This window comes from Cavia porcellus, unplaced genomic scaffold (genome assembly GCF_034190915.1).
Source record: "Cavia porcellus strain 051 isolate PalLab524CR breed Dunkin Hartley unplaced genomic scaffold, mCavPor4.1 scaffold_28, whole genome shotgun sequence".
Lineage (NCBI taxonomy): Eukaryota > Metazoa > Chordata > Mammalia > Rodentia > Caviidae > Cavia > Cavia porcellus.
Genome location: NW_026947511.1, coordinates 43608020 through 43624919, shown reverse-complemented (window position 1 = coordinate 43624919; position 16900 = coordinate 43608020).

The window sequence follows — 16900 nt, the reverse complement described above, 5'->3', positions numbered from 1 at the left end:
TGAGTTAAGGACAGGAAAGGAGGGCTAAGGCGGACATAAGTGGTTGAAATGTCCTTTTTCTTTCTCGGCATCCAACCTCAACATCCCTCCTCTATGGTCAGAGTTGCCCCCAGAGAATCCCTGTTTCGGCCTCCTAAGCCCCACCCTACCCCCTCCCACCCTACCCCTACGGGCTGCCTCTTTCCCTCACCCCTGGCCAGCCACCCCCTTGCTCTGCAGTCATCTGATCCTAGCCTTCTCTCTTGTCCCAGACCACTCAGAAATTTAGGATTTCAGAGCTTCGAGGCCCTTAAAGGGCCATTTATCTATTCCTTTGCTCTGTGTTTTCCTGAGGAGACTGGGCTTGCCAAGGCCAGGGCAGGCAGCTGGGGAAGGGGAGGATCCACTGTCCTGTGTGTCCCAGGGTAACCTTCAGCAAGGCCGCGCATGGCTGTTGAGATATGCCACAAGAAATCAGGCAAATGACAGGGGGAATCTACTTTTTACTTGGTGACAGTGACTCAGATTTTCTGTCCGTGATTCAGATGGGGAAACCAAGCCCTAGACAACACTAAGGCTCCGGACCCTCTGAGCGTTTTCAGCTGCCATGGTAGCCGATTTCTTGCTGCCGTACCTGAGATTTCTAAGGATTTCATCACTGCTGTAGCTTGGCTCCCTGGGTACAAGGGGAGACCCACTTGAGCTCACTCAAGTACAGGAGGGGTACGATGAGGATATGGAGATGGACAGACACACCAAAATCCAAGCAGGTTTCTGCAGAGATGGTTTTCCCCAATCAGCTGTGTGTTCTGGGTTCAGGGTAGCTCATGGACCATCAGCGGCAGTAGCTTATGGCCCCTCCTGGGGGTGAAAATGGCCTTAAATCCCTTTCCTGTGGAGAGGTAGAATCTAAACCTCTTCCCTCTGAAACTGGGGAGAGGAATCTTGCCCTTGAAGATTCCAGTGAAACCACAGTAGAATATGATATTTTCTCCTGGAAGCCAAGAGCTACTGCGTGTCCAGCTCCCCTGAGAGCATCCCAGCTGAGCCTGGCCCTCAGCCCTCCCCACAAAAGCCCTGAAGGTGGGGGCCTGAAGCCTCCTTGGAGCCTCTAGCCCAGCCCAGCTGCCAGCTGATACCTCTGTTGAGGTTGCATAGAACAGAAGAATCGCTCTGCGAACTCTGCCTAGATTCCTGACTCAGTGTCATGCGATAGGATGAACTAATTATTGTTCAAATCCCTGACTCAAGATGTCTCCTCTCTCACAGCTTCAGCTTTTCAGGCATCACAAACAACTCCCAGGGCTCCCACTCCCCAGTGCTCCCCAGTGCTGCCACCTTCCACTGGCAGCTGCAGTGTTCACTGTCACAGCCTCTCTAGAGAATGGACAGACTGGATGCTCCTACCTTCTGTGTCAAGCCGTCCATACACCATTGGTCAATCTGTTGATTGGCTGCCCTGGAGCAGGTGCTACACCTGCTCCAATCAGCTGGGTTGAAGAAAGGAGTCATGGGTAGAAAACATGACTCCGGGGGGGGGGGGCTACCATTTCTAGAGAGCTCGTGCACAGGTGCCTTAACAGGGGCAGCGAGCTGGCAGGCACCTTAGAGATATCTCTTTGAATCTTTCCTCTTTCACCCTCCTCTGGTGGCCATCTATTTCAGGATGACAGCTGTCTAGTAGTCCCTGTCAAAGGGCAGTCCCAATGCAAGCTACTCAGACATGGCAGTTAACAGAGAATCCTGTGCTCCCATATTATAGACGAGGGAACTGAGGCTCAGAGAGGTGACATGGTCACTGTAGCTCATAAAATTCAGGAGGGAAATGGCCTGGAGGAAAACTCCAATTTTCGACTTCTGGTGCAGTTTTCATTCACATCAGCCAGAGTCCCCGCTCCGTATCTTCCCCTCAGGAATTGTCCTGTTTCCATCCCAGCAGGTCCCTGAGGACCGCTAGAAGCAGGGTCCTTTCCCATTGCAGCTCAGGCTGCAGTCAGTCCTCTGCTTCAGATGGAAATTGTCCCTGGTCCTGCTTTTCTATTTCTGGCTGCCTGACCTTTTTGCATACGTCCTTTGTTGAAAGCTACTATAACACCTTTTCAGAAAGAGGCTGGGTATAAATAAATCCAAGAAAAAAGCCGAAACTCTTCTCCTTGAAGTCACCCCAACCCCAGGTGGAAGCATCCTTTGTACAGTTCCTCCAACTCCCTGCTCCCAAATTCCTCTTTCCTGGGCAGACGGCCCCACCAGCGCCCCGCGTGGCTTCCTGTCCTGAGGTCAGCTTGGCAGGTCTCCGATGCGAATCCCACTGTTGAATTCATCACCCCGACTTTCTAGCTGTTAAATTCCCCTCTAAGGATTTGGTGAGCTTGCTGTTTCTTGTCCCCAGTGAAAGCTCAGCCGAGGAGTCTGCACTGTCTAAGGCCTTGCTGTATCTCTACACTCTGATCTAAGCAGGGCACCACTCTCAGAGCGCGCCCCCAGCCCCCAGAACCACCCACCAATTTACCGTCATCTGAGCGGCGGTGAGAAGTAAGGAAAAACATGAATCGGAGAGGCCATGCAGTGGGAGTCCCTCTGCCATTTGAAGATGTCCGTAATACATGGCTGAGAGAGAACACAGGTTAAAAAAGAACATGCTGGGCCAGGGACTTAGCTCAGTGGCACAGTGTCTGCCTGGCAAGTGTGAGGTCATGAGTTCAATCCCAGCTACCACACACACACCAAAAGAACATGTCTGTTACTATCTAATTTTTATGTAAAGGATGTATGTGTTTTTTTAAGTCTGAAATGCTATTCGATAGGATGTGAATAGTAGTTTTCTTAGTGACAAAATTTCAGAAGCTTCTGGCTTGCATCTCTAGGTTTTCCATGTAATTTGAATATTTTTCATGTATTATTATATATTAACACGTATTATTTTTAAAATTGTGTCAGGCATGGTGGCACATGCCTGTAATCCCAGCACTCAGGCTGAGGCAGGAGGATCTCCATGAGTTTGAGGCCAACCTAGGTTACACAGCGAGTTCAAAGCCAGCCTGAACTACATAGTGAGACCCTGGCTCGAAACACAAAATAAAACAAATAAATAAAAAACCAGGAAAAATGAGAAAACAAAAGCCAGAGGTCATCAAGGACCATCGACCAGAAACAAAGCTCACTTTCTGTTTGCGTTATTTTTATAACTATTTTGCAGAGTTTGGGAAACTCAAATCTTCAACTTCAAATCTTTTCCTCCTGATTTAGTCAGACACAAACACTGACATGCTTGGGAGACGAAGGAGAAGAATTAGACTGAGTTGATCAGAGGAGGGAGGTGGAAATGTGGAACTACGATTTAGGAGTTCAGGGGCTGGGGACATAGCTCAGTGGCACAGCACCTGCCTGACAAGGTGAGGTCCTGAGTTCGATTCCCAGTACCAAAAAAGAGTAAAATCTATCCAGGAACAAATCCTACCTGTTAAGCTGGACGTGGTGGCTCACACCTGTAATCCCAGCACTCAGGAGGCTGAAGCAGGAGGATTGTTTCGAGTTTGAGACCAGCCTGGGCTACAAAGTGCACTCCAGGCCAGCCTGAACTGCATAGCGAGACCCTGTCTCACAAAAAAGAAAAAGAAAATCCTACCTGTTATGTTATGGCCAAAGCCCCGAGAGTGTATTGCGCGTACGCATGTATGATTGTGTCTGTGTGAGGGTACTACGTGCCCACTGGTGTAAGCCTGCAGCAGCCTTGGCTACGTAATTAGTGACGAGGCAAGCGGGTAAGGGAAGCGCCCTGGGTCAGTGGCTGCCGCAGTCAGTGGGAAGGGCCCAAGAGGGGTGGGGGCTGTAGCTCCTTTGCATTCCCTGTTGGCCACCTTCCACCTCAGCCTCTTCCCCTCACCAGACTCTGGGCCCCGGAAGTGACCAAGATATGGGGCTGGGTGAAGGGGAACAGGGTCTGATCAGCCAGCCAGGACTCCAGGGTTCTGCCCTTTCATCTTTGGCCCCTTGTACTTTCTCTTTTGGCTCAAGAATACATGGTTTCTCAAGCCCCGAAAAGCAGGAGAGAGAGGGACCAATCAGCAGACTTACGATTCTGATGCATTAGTTAGAAAATTCAATACACGCGTGCAGGAACAAGAGAATTAGCTGTAGGGTGGTGCATGTGGGTAATTACAACTACTTGGGAGGCTGAGGCAAGATGACAAACTCAAGGCCGGCCTGGGCAACTTAGTGAGTCCCTGACTCAAAATAAGCATTTAAAGAAGGGCTGGGAATGTCGCTCAGTGGTAGAGCACTTGTCTAGCCAGGGCAGGGACCTGGGTTCAATCCCCATGCCTCAGAAAGTGATTAGCTAATGGAAATAGGCCTGTCATGGGCACAGCCCTTTGTATCAGTTTCTGCTTTCACGGCCATGCTCACCCTGCAAAGGCACCATCGGTGCGAGACCCTCAAGGAAGAAAACTGGACATCGCAATGCTTTCCAGGGAACTTCCGGGATCCTGGACCGAATTTTTCTGGCTCTAGTCCAGGAAGGGGGCTGCAGGGAGCAGGTGGCCTGGGAAGTGACCATGTGAGGATAGAAGAGGAAACCACTGCCCCCTCCCCGCGGTGCCCGGGCCAGTCCTGAAGGAGCTGCTCTTCAGGCTTTCCGGAGGGAAGGGGCAGCAGCTTGCAGAGAAAGGCCGGAAACATAGGTGCTGGGGTGCAGCTGCGGGGCTACCAGGGAGGCCGGGGATCGTGGGCGTGACCAGGGGCCTGCCTCCTGCTCCCGCTTTCTCCTTGGGATCCTGGTGGCTGGGACCATTGAATGAGGCCTCACTCCAGATAAGCTGAGCTTGTGGACAAAGTCAGCCACGGTGGCAGGGGACAGAGGTGAGGGCGCCTGGGCAGGAGGCCTCAAGAAGTCACACTCAGCAGACAGAAATCCCCCTTGGAAGCTCTCTGCTGCTTGGCTGGAAGCGTTCAGGGCTCTTCTTCTGAATGGTAGAAGTCCTCAAGCTAGAAGCGGGCGACTCCCAGGACTTTCCAGGTTCCCCCACACGCCTTTGTCTCACTCTTGCGGGAAGTTCTGTGAAAATCTAACTTACACCTGTCTTGCTGTTGTAGCCAGGGTTTGCAATGCTAACAATTTCATACAGGACACACAATTTATAGGTTCATTTTATAATATTCACCCAGAGAGTCAAATGCAGGAGAGTGTGGGAGATCTTTCCATGCACGAGAGACCCAAAGAATCCAGCTGAGGACCTGGGTCCCATGGTAATGCCCTGCACAAGTCCAGGTAAAGACCTAAAGCCCATAGCAATGCCCCCCATGAGTCTAGCTAGAGACCAAGAGCCCACAACAATGTCTCATGCAAGTCTGCATCAAGGATCTGTGCTGAGAAGGCCCAAAGGTCAGCAGTGGAAGCTAGAAAGTCTGTGGCAGGGGAATAAAGGATCTGCACCAGCAGGCTGAGGGCTCTGCACTGCAGCCAGGGAGTGACGCTCAAGGTAAGGACCAGAGCTCCCCGGAAGAGAACCGCAGCCATCCTCAGTGACAGCAAGGACCTGAGCTTCTCTGTGGAGAACAGCTGAGTGTATACCAGGAAAACCAGAGTGACAAACTTCTTCAGGAGGATCAGCAGCGCATACCAGCTTCCCCTCCTGTTCTTTTCAAGCTGATGGCAACAATTCTCAGGCTGGCCTTCCATACCCAGCACCACGCTGGCTCTGTCCAGCTGGGCCTTACGAGTTGACCATTAGTTAACCCACCACACCTGCTCTAGCTTGACCAGCTACAATGATAGCAAGCTCCTTCATCCTCCAGCAAACCCCCATCCAGCCGGTTTCCCATGAGGAGGGGTGCTGGCTTCTCAGTCCTATGTAAGTACTCTGAGCTCTCTGAGGAGCCCAAACGGGTCCTGCAGGCCTGTGCTGGTCTCTGCCTCAAGACTAGGATCAGAAATGGAGCTGGATCCGCAGAAAGGTGGGTGGGAGAGAAGTGGGAGAGGCAGAGCTGCACCCCAGGGAGCTGTGCACACAGAGCAGAATGCCTAGGCCTGGGTCTGCCTTGGGAAGCAGCCTGGCAGCTGAATGCCGCTGTGAATCAGAAGAGGGAGTACAGAGGTTTGAACGTGAAGGTTTTCCAGCTCTGGGACTGTGACACGAAGGGGCTGGGGTGTTCTTAGCAATGAAGAGGAAGTACCCCATCTACAAAGGGATAAATGGAAACCCTGGTGACATAATCCTGTTTCTGACTGTAGGAGGAGCAGTGGGCTCTGTTCCCTCCCCAGGACTGGGGACCCCACTACCCAGCCTAGTGGAAGCTGGTCAACCTGCTCCTCTTCCAGCCCCAGGCCCTGATCTGGACTCCACTGGAGCCAAAGGAGGGCAGGTGGCAGGGTGGGGGGCGTGAGACCAAACCTGAGCCTTGGCTGGGTTCCTGGGGCTGTGGGCACCGAGCAGCTCTCAGCAGCCAGTGGAGCAGGGCACGGAACGAGTGGCGGCCTCTGGGCTCTGAGCCCAGGAGGCAGGCAGCCTGCCCGCCCTAGCGAGTCTGCTGGAGAGGAGCGGAGAGGATGGAGTCTTAGCAGGGCAGGGCTGTGCCAGGAATGCTCCAGGACAGAGGAAAGAGAGCCTGCCCCACCCCCAAGGATGTCTGCAGCATGTGGGGAGCTGCAGGGTTGGGCTTGGGGACTGGGTAGAGCTGGGACGTGGGGACACCTCCCCTCCATGAAGCCCCATTCAGCCCTGACTCTCCTTAGATGGTGGGGGGCCCAAGAAATCCAGACCATTCCCTGGGCTCGCTGGCCTTGCCCTAGACCCCTCTCCTGAGTGGGGTTGTGGGGGCTGGTGACAGACGGGACCTGTCCTGAGTCTTAGAGCTGTCCCTTCTCCTTTCGCCCTGGGTCAGTGACGGTGACGATCCCTCCCACTCCTGCCAGGATGGGCACTTCAGGGTCTGTGCCTACCAGTTAGAGAACAGGAGGTGGCCCTTGTTGAGCTGATCCCCCCCACGAGCACACAGGACACCACTGCCCCAGGGACCCCTCTGCGGTGCAACGTGGGGTCAGGGAATATGCAGCATCCTGCTGACCTCTGTCCTGGGAACTGGAGGGCAATGGAGTCCAGGCCCCCCAACTTCTGGGACGCACGCCTCTCTCCCCAGCCCAGAGCACACCTGGCCCCAGGGCCAGGCTTCATGGGCATCACACGTCCCTCTAGTCTCTCATGGAGCAGCCTCGGCGAGGGCAGGGCCATCTGGGGCCTGTTGCTTGTAGACCTCAGCCCGGGCCCCACCCCTGGCTGGTGAGAATCAAGTCAATTTCAGATACTGTTACAGGCTGGGCAGCCACGGAGACCGGTGGTCCCCCCTCCAGTGGCCTGCCAGCGTCCTCCCTCTGACATTCCTGCAGCCTTGGTGAACCCTGCTGGGGACCAGAGTTTAAACCTACACAACATCCCCGGAGCCACACTGGGAAAGTGGCCTTGCCAAAATAAAGAGAAGAACTCTGTTTAGCACCCCTCATTATTCCAAGGTGCTCTGGAGAAACCCCAGCTGTGGCTCTCAGCTCGTCCCAGGGAGGCCCCAGCGGCCCTGAGAAACGGCGTGGCCCCAGCAGGAGGTGCAGATGGGACCCTCCAGGCTGGGTTCCGGTCCAGGCTGTGCCACAGACATTCTTCTGTTCTTGTCCCTGGTCTCAGTCACCCCTCCTGGGAAATGGGAAGCTCTGGAACTGAGTGACTTCCCCTGGGGCCCTGGAAGGTCTGACTTCCAGTGTTCCCTTCTATCAGAGTAAAGGGCTGGGCCTGAAGAAGGTCACCAGCAGCCCCCAAGAGCTTTTGGTTGACCTCTCTGGCTTAGCAGAAATGGATCCTACAACCCACAGTGAGTCACAGAGCCAACCTAGGCATGCAGGTGACTGTAGCTCCTCAGGCCAAGGTGGTTTCTCTTTCTCTTCTATCCCCCGGCTGCCTGGCCCACCCTGGATCCTTCTGTCTCCACACCCTGTTATGGATTAAGAGCTGGTAGTCAACTTAATGCCAGCTGGATTACATCAGCATGGTATTGAGTGAAGATGCTCCACCTGAGGAGGGTTGCCAGGATAAATAGGTGGAGAAGAAGGGAGGTGATGAGGGTTGAGGCGTTAAGGAGGCATTGTGGGTTCTCCTACGAGTTGCTGTTTGAGCTGTTGGTTTTCCCGGAGAAGCTCTGGTCCTCACATCGAGCATCGCTTCCTGACTCCGGAGGGGAAGCCATATGCTGCTTGGTCTCCAGGATGAACTCGTCACGCTGGCCTCCTGGCATGTACCCGACTGTGCTTGTCATTGGAGGAGCTCGGGGCCTCCGTGTCACTGAGGATGGCTGTGGTGCCTTGCAGGACAGCCCTGGTCTTTGTTGTGAGTGTGACTTCTCGGCTGCAGTGTAGAACCCTCGTCCCACCAGCACAGCTCCTTCACCCTGCTGGCATGGACTTTCTGGCTTCCACTGCTGACCTTTGGGCCTTCCTGGCACCGATCCATAGAAGAGACTGGCGTGAGTCCTCCTTGTGGCCTCTGGACCTCCAGCTGGACTCGTGGGAGGCACTGTCCTGAGCTCTGGGTTTTTATCTGGACTCATGTGGCACATTGCCATGGAGTTTAGGCTCTTGACTAAATAATCTATGTCTTTGGTGTTGCGGATAGATTTCCTGCATTTTCCTGTGTTAACTTCTGGCGACCATTATAAAAATATTACAAACTCCATGTCTTGATCTAATTGTTCTCTGTGTACAACCCCTGACTACCGCATACCCTGACCATTGTCTAAACCCCGACTTCCCTCCTCCTCCTAACCCCTTCTTCCCCTCCATCACCCGCTTTTCCCCTTCCTGAAACCTGCCGCTGGTTTCCAGGAGGAATCTTCTCTCACTTAGCAGAACACAGCTCCACTTTTTTCTGCATAGGTTTTTTCTTCTTTCCTTTCTTTACTTACTGTGGTGGCCCCTGCGGGTCACTGATTCATGGTTCTTCTCTCTGCTTGTCGGCCCCACCCCACCCCATAGCACTGGGTGAAGTAGAGGGACCAGTCCCCACCAGGCCCTTCCCAGGTTCAAGATTCCTGAGCAGAAGAAAGGCTGTCTTCATCTGAAGCTGCTATGGGGCTGGTCTGCTACGCAGCAGTAGATAACCGGAGTAGCAGGCCTGGTCCCCTCTGGGACGGGAGCTCCCTGAGGAAAGTCTCCACCTCTCCTCAAGCTGGGATTCCTTGAAGCTGGGACCCTGTCTCCCTCAAACTGAGGCTCCTTGAGGACAAACTATGTCTCCCCTCAGACTGTAACCTCTGAGGATAGGGCCGTGGCTTCCCTTCCCTTGGGGCAGGGCTGGGGCTCCCTAAGGATGGGAATACCTCTGTTCATGTTTGGGGGTACCCTATATCTCTCCTTAGACTGGGGCTTCATGAGAATATGTCCTTGTGTCCCCTTGAGCGGGGTCCTGTAAGAGTTGGGGCTTCCCGAGGGCAGAGCCGTGTCTCTCCTGGAAGCAGGCTCTGTGTCCTCTGAGGTGAGGCCAGAGGCTTCCGTCAGACCGCAGGGCTCTAACTCCTCTCCCGCTGGTGTTTCCTGAGGACGGGGCGGTCTTTCAGAGTCAAGCTCCCTCGTTGCTGGCTGTGTCTACCCTTAAAATACGATTGTGTTTTCCTCTTAGGGCCATTCTCCCTCAGATCAAGGATTCCTGAGAGTAGCAAAGTCTCCCCTCTGACAGGCGATTCCAGGGGACAGGCCGATGGACACTAAGATTTGTTGATGACAGAGTGGTCACTCCACTCGGATTAGTACTTCTGAAGACAGCTCTAACTGTCCCCCCAGACCATGGCTCCCTGTCCCTTAAAGCTGTGTTTCCTGTCAACAAGTGTCCCCTTTAGGGCAGGCTGTGAAACCTCTAAATGGGTGCTTCTTAAGCCCTTCTTAAGGTGTTTCTCAGGCTCCCCCTCAAGGTAGCCTCCCTGGCTAAGTTCGGATCTTAGTTACATATAAAATTAAAATCAGACAAGGCCTAGTTCCCAGCAGATGTGGGCGATTCCCGGGCCTCGGAAATGTCACGGTGGTCCACTTTCTTCAGGGTTCTGTAGGGGGAAGATCCCCCACCAATGGGCTTCTAAAAGGCTGAGGATTCTTGCTGAATTTGTACAGAAATCACCAATTGCAGAGCATAGCTCTTTTAGTGTTAACAGCCCCAGGGCTTGAATGCCATTGGCGATCTGTTCCTTAGCAGCCCCTGGCAGGACTCGGGAACTCCGTGCCCACCCCAGATGGTGGCTCCCGGTGATCCTCCATGGTCCTCTGCCAGCCTCGCTGCTGGCTGTGTTCTGGGTTCCTATCCCCAGCTGCTGGCTGCTCTGGGGCCAATGACCCTTGGTCTTGCTGGCTCTTAGGGTACAGCACAGCATGCTGGACTTGAGACAGAAACCAGGAATAGACAAAAAAGTTATGCTATCCAAATAAGACTTTATTAGGATGGATGCTGCCCCCTATCAGGGTGAAAGGATCTTGCCCTAGGCTGGACACTGTAGCTGGGAGGAGGCTGGGAGGCAGGACCAGGGGGCTCTATCTTCCCCGCCCCTAGGAATTCACCTGTGGCGAGAAATGAATACCAATGGGCTACCTGTGCATCACTAATGCCCCTCAGGCACCACCCCAAACCTAAGCTACACGTATGCCCCCACACCACGTGTCCGATGGAGAGAATGCCAGCCCCCAGAGACCCCGGAGGGTCAGGGGGTCTCTCCCCACATTCTTAAAATAAAGGTCATCTGTATTTCATACTTCTTATCTTTTCAGCTGTGCCAAAATTCTATCATATGGTTCCCTGACCGGGAATCCAATTCTATCACGGGGAATGGCACGCTGGCCCAAGTGCGAAGGGTTTCAAGCTGCTGCTTATATAGCAAAATGGAGCCGGTTCCCCGATGCCTGGTGTCAGACTTTGGTTTGGTCAGGGATGAGGGAGGGACCTCCTCTAACTGAGGCGGGCTGTGGAGGGGCAGAATCCTGGGGACAGGCCCCTGAGTAAAGCATGCTGCAGCCAGAGCGTTGTGGCCCCAGGGTGTTTGGGGGAGCTGGGGGAACAGGGGTGGTGATGGGTAAACTGCGTTGCCCAGAGCCCTGGATGCTTCTCTTCTGTCTTGGTGTCTGTCTGTCTTCAGGGCAGTGCTCCCTGACCACAGGCAGCGTGTCCACGTGGTAGGGAGCAGCCTGGGGACCAGCTGTCTCTCCTCAGGCCTCGAGTCCCTGATGGGGACCCTCTGAGGCTGGGAACTCTGTCTTCCCCGAACATTTTCCACCCTAGAACAAGTATGTCTTTCTCTTCAGAGTGAAGCTCCCTGCGGCCTGGATGGTGGCTTCCTAAGAAGGGAGCTGTCTCAGACTCAGGCTGCCTGATTTTATGGCTGTGTTTGCCCTCAGACTGTGACTCCCTGGGGGTAGGGCTGAGTCTCCCCTCATTATTTGTCCCTCAGGACTTGCACCTCCCCTCAGATTTAGGCTCCCCATGGACAGGGCTGTCTCCCCCACTGACAGGAGCTCCTGCTACATGGGCTGATTCTCTGCTCGGATTTAGGCCTCCAGAGAACAGGGCTGTCTCATCCCTCAGCTCAGTGCTGTGACAGATTGGAGTCGCTACGCTGATGCTCCTCACACTTAGGCTCCCTGAGGACAGGCTGTGCTGCCCCCACAGAGTGTGGCTTCCTGAAAATTGGGTTTTCTTTCTTCAGGCTGGGATGCCCTAAGGATAGGATGTTGTCTCAGCTCAGAAAACAGCTCCTGAAGACAAAAGTGCTTCCGCTCCTGGAATGGGGTTCAATGGGAAGGAGGTGCCTTGACCATAGGACAGGCTCCCGTGTTGGAGACCATTGAGGCTGAGTACTCATGCAGGGATGTAGGGTGGCCCGGGCATGGCTGAACTGAGAAGGAGGAGACACTTCAGAGGGCAAGATAGGCCACAGCTGGGGACACCTGGAGACCCTGGAGACTGTCTGGGTAGTTTTCCTTAATTAGCATCTGTCAGTTGTCGGGCTGCCCAGCATCAGTCAGCCGGCCAGCCAGCAGGGTTAGGACGCTGCCGAGGAGTTCAGTCCTCCTGCAGCCCTAAAGGTCAGGCCTCCTGTCTCATTCCTTTGAGTCTCGCCATGAACTGTTTTGGGGGATTGGGGATCTAGGCTCAGACTCCAACCCTCCCCCCTTCCTGTGGTTCTTGTAGAACAGAACTGACTCTCCCCTCAGCTCCATGATGGCGGAGCTGCTGTCTCCACTCAGAGCAGAGCACCCCAACAGGAGGGCCGGGGCTCCCCACAGACCTCTTCACCCTGGTGGCATGGCCATCGGTCCCTTCCGACTGCAGAGCACAGACCACAGACCGGAGCTCCTGAGAAGCAGGCTTCCTCTCCGCAGGCTTCGTCTGCCACAGTCGGGGTTTCCTGGCAGCACAGCTGTTTCTCCCCTGCGCCTGCTGTTCCCCGTCAGTCATGCTGTTTCTCCCCGGAAGGTATTTCCTGAGCAGAGTGTTGTGTCTGCCTCAAACTGCGGCTTGTTGAAGGCCAGGTTTTGTTTGTTCTCAGCCTGCATTTTCTTTCTTTCTTTAGTTTGAGGCAGGATTCACTATGCAGCTCCGGCTGGCCTTGAGCTCACTTTGTAGCCCATGTTGGTCTCAAACTCGAAATGACCCTCCTGCCTCAGCCTCCTGCGTGCTGGGATTACAGGAGAGCTGCTTCTCCCTTCATCCTGGGGCTCCCTGAGGATAAGACACTGTCTCCCCCTCAGAATGGCCCCCCTGAGTATGGGGCTGCTTCTCTCCTTAGCCTGGAGCACCCCAAGGATCACTGTGTCTCCTCAGCCTGGAGCACCCTGAAGACCAACTGTGTTGCCTGACAGTCTGGGAGTTTCTGTCCCCTCATCCTGAGGGCAGGACTGTCTCCCTTCAGAAAGAGCTTCAGCCCCAGCACAGGCTGTGTCGCTGCTGTGTTGGATGCAGGCTGGGGCTTCCTGACTGAGAGGTGTCAGCCCTGGCACTGGGCCTCCTGGGCTTCAGGCTCCCTGCATCCTCGGGTGCACCAGGGCAGGGCTGTCTTCCTGAGACTGGGGGTCTCTGCGAGGAAGGCTATGACTCCCCTTAGCCTGGGCTCCCGAGAGGAAGCTGTGTCTCCGAGACTGAGGCGCTCTGACGCGGCCGTCTCTCCTCCAGACTGCCACAGCCGCGCTTCCTGGACAGGGCTGAGGGTCTTCTCAGATGGCGCTTCCTGAAGACAGGACCTCGTCTTCGCAGGCTAATGTTTCCAAAGCACTTCACCTTGCCTTTGCACAGCCTCCAGCTGCCTTGATTAGAGAGATTTTTTTTTCCTTTCCTGTCAGATTTGGCCTGGGGGGACAGGGATGTGTCCCCCAGCCCCAGGCAGGCTTCCTGAGAGTTAGATTTTTTCCTCCTCACAGCAAGGCTTTGTTCCTTGATGGGAGGCCAGGTTTGCTCACCTGTGTCTCCCTGAGGGCCGGCTATGTCTTCCCTCAGACTTGAGAACAGACTTTCTCTCTTAGTCTGGGTGCATTCAGGTTAGAAACAGTACCCTCTGATGTATTTTGAAATTTTTAGGGTTTTTCTTTATTCTTTTTCTCCTTAAAAAGGAACTAGGGGAAAAAAAAAACCAAGTGCCACACTTCAACCCCAAACTCACATATTTACCCCAAAGCACCAACACTGCAATTAAACCTGAGTATTGAAATTTTAACTTAGGAAAAACAACTCTATGATAGCACCGTTTGCCTGAACAGAGGAGACACATAGCAGGCCTCCCACAGGCTCCCACTCAGCCCAGGCTTCCTGATATGAGGGCTGCTTGCTTCTTGGAATGAGGCTCCCGGAGTACCAGGCTGTTTCCTTCCTCAGACCATTCTCCCCTCAGACTGGGGTGCCTCAAAGACAGGGCTGCGTCTCCCCCCAGACTGCGGCTCCCCAGCGACAGGGTGGCTCTTCTGATTCAGAAGCGTGTCTGTGAACTTCTGGGTTCAATGCACGGCAGGACTCAGCCTCCCCTGAACTGAGCTGGTGTCTCCTGTGAGGCGGGCAGTGACCACGGCAGGGGCTGCAGGGGGCACCCAGCAATGCTCGAGGGTCTGTGAGCACCCTGAGAATGAAGTTTAGCCTCATTAAGGCTTGTTTGAGGGAAGAGCCAATTAGAGAGGCAATTTTCCTGAAGCAGCCTCAAGACCGTGTTGGAATGATGGGCAGTCAGACCCTCAGCTGGGGTTTCCTCACATTTCTGCCGGCCCGAGACGGGGCCCTGCTGCCCCCTCACCTCCCGGAAGTCTGTCCGCCACTTGGAAGTGGGCCAGGGGTTAGAGAGGGCCTTGAGGTCCCCCCAGAAACTCAGGTCCCCAGAGGTCCTTATGAGCTGCCGCTCCCCTTTGATTAACACCGGCTTCTGCAAGCTTCAGGCTCCTGGCAGCTGGGAAATTCTTCTGGATCACTAATTGCCTTTTGGGGGGGCTAAAGTTTCTCTTATAGTTCAAGGAAGGGGGGGTTGGAAGCAAATGAATCCCAAAACTGAAACGCTGCTAGAACTCTGGAGCTGCTTCCCAGTCTCTGCTTTCTGCCTGCTGACATGATTCTCAGACAGGGAAGAGGCCTGCTGGCAGTGACCCCGTGTCCCCTTCACAGCCCATGGCATTTCCAACGGGCAAAAGGCCCCGGGAGGAACCCTGGCTGGCCTGGCTTGGAGCACGATCACCTAACAGGTGAGGGATGGAAGCCTCCACTGCAGCCAGAGCTGGGTGGGTGGGGTCTGTTCCCAGAAGAAAGGGAATGGGGATCCCAGGAGGAGAGCAGGGCTCTGTGGTCAGCGCCGGTCACAGGGACACTATCTCCTTTCCTCATCATGTGCCTGACTTCCTGTCACATGGGTCATCTCTCACCTCCTTTATTTCTTGAAACAAAATAGAGGCAAGTTTCTGTTATTGTTACCATGAGTTACAGGTGCAAAAAGAATCAAGGCTCAGAGAACTTAAGTAACTTGGCCTGGCTCACGTAAACGTTCAGCGACAGAGTCAGGACTTGAACCCAAACTCTGGGCAGAAGTGGGGAGAGTGGAAAGTATAATCCGTTGGGTAAGATAAAGCTTGGACATGTGAAATGGAACTTCTAATGCCAAGTGTCCCAAATAGAGCACCCAGAGATCTAAAGACAGGCAGCTCCTGGAGGCAGAGGTGAGCAAGCTCCAGCAATCAGGGTAGGCTTCCAGCAGGAGGATTTGTAAGCCCAGTGGGCATTACTGGCTCCTAGAAGAGAGTTAGGAAAAAGGTGCAGGTGATGCCACTTGCAAGCTGGTTCGATGTGTTGCAGGGAGAAGTGGGAAGGAAAGGGTGGGGACCCATGGGCTTTGCCTCAGTAGCCACATCAGAAGGTTGTGCTTCCGGGTCAGAGAGATGGGTTACAGAGACCTAGATGGGTTACAGAGACCGAGACAGGGCTGTGGACTTAAACCAGCATGGGGACACTGGAGATTTTTAAACAGAAGGAGTGTTCCCTAGTCCCGGGCAATGCGGGGCTCCGACCTGACAGCTGAGCCACTTTAGGGGAGCAGCAGTAGGCACACAGTGGCTGCTCCTGGACATTGTTAGCGTCACCAGGACTTCCCTTAGTGGTGGGTGTCCTGGGAGGCTCCGGAATGACACTGCTGGCGACTGAGTAACTACTGTGCCAGGCACTTTTTGGTGGTCTCTGGAAGGAGTGTTGTGACGACAGAGATGGACACATTTGGGCTCCTGCTCCATCCCTGTAACCTTGCACATAATAGGACCTTACTCTCTTTGTGACTCTCAAAGGCAAGTGTATTAATAAACTTTTCTTGTTGACTAAGTATTTGAGAAAGTCAGTTTAGCTGATCATGGGCCACAAGGAGGAAGAGAAGAATCCAGCCCCTTCCTGTGAGTCAGCTGCTATGTGGGCTGGGAGACAAGAAGAGCCGAGGTCCCCCCACCCTCACCCCAAACAACTGGCCGATTCGGAGAAACACAGGCTAAGATGACGGGTATTGAAGTAAAAAACAAGCAAACAAACAAACAAAAAAACCCTTAATGTTTGTAGTGCTTAGTGTTTGATTGACTTTGCAGGCCTAAAGCTATAGTCTGATCATACCCTGTTTGAGGATAACCATATGCAATGCAGCAACCATGGGGATCTCCTTCTGAAGGCAATAGCTATTGTTATTTTTCTATTGTCTTGTTTAAAAGTTCTGTATCATTTTCATTGTTTTGTTTTTATTAGATCTGATGGCATGGACAATTATTTCAAAGATATATTATGGTAGCCATTTTTGATTTCCTATCGTCTTGCTTTGAAGTCCTGTGTTGCTTTCATTGTTTTGTTTTGATTGGTTGAATTCTGCCCTGTTTTGTTTGATTTTATTATGTCTGGTTATGTGGGCAGCAATTTCGAAGATAACAAGAAGCATTATGGTAGCCATTGTTGATTTCCTATTATTGGTTTTGAAACCCTGCATCACTTTCACTGTTTTGTTTTGAATGGCTTTATTCTGTTTTATTTTGCTTGGTTTTATTCTCTTTAAAATAAAATCAAATAAAACCAGCTTAGAGGAGGAGGAGGAGGAGGAGAGATTTATTGTGGCTCACGGTTTCAGAGGACTCAGTACAGTCCAGCCAGTTCCAAAGCAGAAACATCATGGTGGAAGGATGTGGAGGGGGGAAACTGCTCACCTCATGGCATCCAGGAAACAGAAATCAAGGGACAGTGAGGGGACCAGGGACCTGCTGCTTCAGCGGGGCCTTACCTCCATTGAGCTGTGAACTCAGCAACAGGTTAACCAGCTAATGCCCCAGATACCTCCCTGGGCCTCACCCCTAAACACTGCTTTTCCGAGGACCAAGCTGTCAGGGTACAGATCTTTGGGGGGACATTTTATATTTAAACCA